Consider the following 3,367-nt stretch of genomic DNA (forward strand, 5'->3'; position numbering starts at 1 on the left):
ACAGTGATACCTCATTTCTTTGGCACATACTGAACTGGGCTCACCCATGAACTGTCAGAAATAGGATAGATGATCCCTGTATCTAACCACTTGAGGATTTCCTTCTTCACAACCTCTTCCATGATCGGATTTAGCCTTCTCTGTTGCTCCACAGTAGGCTTGCTTCCTGGCTCTAGCAGAATTTTGTACATGCAATACGAAGGGTTGATTCCCTTAATATCTGCTATAGTCCAACCAATTGTCGATTTGAATTCTATAAGAATTCTCAAGAGCTTCTCCTCATCGATGCCTGAAAGGTCAGATACAATAATAACAGGAAAAGTAGATACATCACCTAAAAATGCATACCTCAAATGTTCAGGTAAAGGCTTAAGCTCAAGAGTAGGAGCTTCCTCAATAGATGGCTTGAGGCACTTAGGAGATTTGTTCAGCTCCTCCACTCCAAGAGATTTAAAAGGCATATCCATCTTCCGCTTCCAGGGAAAAGCATTCAAATATTGCAAGTGCTCTTCACCTTCTTCATCTTCACTATCAGAATTCCCCAATAAGGTTTTTCCTAGGGCATCGGATCTAAGCAATCGATCGAGTTCAGAATTGACCACAGAATCGACCATCTCTACCTTAAAACATTCCTCATTTTCCGTAGGGAATTTCATGGCATTGAACACATTAAAAGTTACATCCTGATCCATCACTCGCATGGTGAGCTCACCCTTCTGCACATCTATCAAGGTTCGGCCGGTATCCAAGAAAGGTCTTCCCAAGATTATGGGAATCTTCTTATCCTCCTCGAAATTAAGAATTACAAAATCAGCAGGGAAGATGAGTTTATTTACCTTGACCAAGACATCTTCCACAATACCTCGTGGATATGTAATAGAACGGTCGGCCAACTGGAAAGTCATATAACTAGGTTTTGGATCAGGCAAGTCCAACTTCTTGAAGATTGACAAGGGCATCAGATTGATGCTAGCTCCCAAGTCACATAAGCATTTGTCAAATGACACCTTTCCAATGGTGTATGGCTGATAAGATTGTTGCACCGCATTCCGATTATTACTCCAGCTGAAGTTAGGATGATTGCGGTTATTTGGATGATAAATGGTTGGAGCTTGTTGCTGTGATCTTTGAAAGTTGCTCACAAATTGAGACGATTTGCTAGAAATAGCGCACTGCTCAGTTTCATGTGCCCCCGCACAAAACTCACAAACACTAGTGATTTGATTAACTCCATAATTAGCCAAAGAGTCCACTTTCATCATCAAAGCTTGAGGTTGATCAGCTATAGCAGTAGTTGTATCCACTTCTAGAATTCCTGCTATCTTGACTTGCAGTATTCTTTTCATAGGATTCTGGTATTCATTAGCTACCATGAGCTCAATCAACTCATAAGCTTCATTATAGCTTTTGGCTCGTAAGGCTCAACCTGATGTTGCATCGAGCATGGGTCTAGAAGTAGCACCCAATCCATTATAGAAATAGTTTATAATCATCCAGTCAGACATGTCATGGTGTGGGCACTTCCTTAAAATCTCCTTATATCAATCCCAAGCCCCACACAGAGATTCTCCAGTTTGTTGTGCAAACTGAGTAAGAGCATTCCTGATTGTAGTAGTCTTCTCCATAGGAAAGAATTTAGTGAGAAACTTTTGAGCAAGATCCCCCCCCATGTGGTGATAGACTCTGGTGGTAGAAAATGTAACCAGCACTTTGCCTTATCCCTCAGAGAATATGGGAAGAGTCGCAGATTGATAGCATATTCAGTCACCCCATTGAACTTGAAAGTGTCGCAGATCTCGATGAAATCCCTGATATGCATGTTGGGGCCTTCTATAGGAGAACCCCCAAACTGAACTGAGTTCTGTATCATCTGAATCATGCTCGACTTGACCTCAAAGGTGTTAGCCGAAATGGCTGGTCTGATGATGCTCGACTGAATATCATTGATCTTAGGTTGAGAATAGTCCATCAAAGCCTTATAAATTTCTTTTTGATCTCCCATCTCTACTAAAGCTGGTTCCTCGACTTTTTCTTCTGCTTCTACTTTCTCTTCATCCTCAAAAACTTCCCTTCGAATCACTACAACTTCTTCCTCGACTCGATACAGAGTTCTCTTACGAGCCCGCAGAGTATACGCGATCGCAAGTAATATAGAATTATTTCTTCGTTCCCACAAAGACGGGTTTAGGTTAAATTTGTGATTATGCACTTATGCAACAATGGTATGGCTATTATTCAATGCTAAGATGAATAACAATTTGGGTTTTGATTATACTATGATTAAATATTGAGAATTATACTAGAGAACATTAACTAAAGAGTTTAAGAGAGTTGAATAATATATGACACAAACATGAGATTCTAACTTTATTAAGTACTTTATTCAATAGCCTTTTCATTCTTAACCTTAACATGTAATGGTGATGACACTAATCAGATAACACGAAACTGATAAACGCCAACTTTCGTTGTACGAATACCATACTACCAGACATCCACAAAAGAGATAGAAGCTGAATAGACACCAATTATATTGAGACCCTATATGTCTATAAAATTTGACAACATAAAGGTTTAATGCACAAATTATCTATTGTGATTACATAGGGCAAGTAAGATGGTTAAAATTACCTACGAATCATGCATAACAATAACACATAAACCTATGCTAGCATGGTAAGTTCTAAATCCTTAAATTCACTGTCGCTTTATTAAGAATTAACATGCTATCTTATAAGTTCGCGACGCTCATAAGACGAATAAGCACAACCAATACTAGTTTATCATAAAATCACCACACACTAAGGCATCGAAACAAATCAACTAAAGAAATCCATAAATAAATCCGCTAGAACCCCATGATAATGATTAGCCCATAATCGGACTCATCATCAACGTGGGTTCCGATGAAAGCATGGTATAATAAACATAGTCTTTATAAAGAAATAATAAACAAAGTACGTAATACAGAGTTTTAGGTTCAACAAAACAAGAAACAAGCATCCAAGATTACAAATTAGAACAAAGATTCACAAGAATAAACTAGATCTTCTTCGCCTTCGTTGAATTGTGCTATAGGTCTTCTTGTCGTCTTCATCTTAAGCTCTGTTATAAAAAAAACATCTTTTATTTAGGTATATATAGCAGCCCATGCAAAGTAGAAGTCCTCAATTCAGAAGCCAAGTAGAATCAGGATTTTAACATCCCGACTCGGCGCGGCCGTGCGCTTGATCAGCGCGGCCGCGTAGTGTCTTTGAAGTTTGGGCGCGGGTGCGCGCTATGACAGAGCGGGTGCGCTGGCCTCTTGGATAAAATTCTGCTTTCTTTCTTTTCTTGCTGCAATGAGTTGGTTTCCCGAGATTTATTT

General features: G+C 39.2%; 1 non-coding gene across 1 annotated transcript; it reads left to right on the plus strand.

The window, feature by feature from the left end:
- The first annotated feature begins 1,503 nt into the window (after positions 1-1,503).
- On the plus strand, positions 1,504-1,610 carry LOC141694525 (small nucleolar RNA R71). Its single transcript, XR_012563820.1, has one exon. It is a non-coding gene; the product is annotated as a small nucleolar RNA R71 (small nucleolar RNA).
- The last annotated feature ends 1,757 nt before the right edge of the window (positions 1,611-3,367 follow it).

The sequence above is a fragment of the Apium graveolens genome, chromosome 10 (assembly GCF_009905375.1).
Source record: "Apium graveolens cultivar Ventura chromosome 10, ASM990537v1, whole genome shotgun sequence".
Classification (NCBI taxonomy): domain Eukaryota; kingdom Viridiplantae; phylum Streptophyta; class Magnoliopsida; order Apiales; family Apiaceae; genus Apium; species Apium graveolens.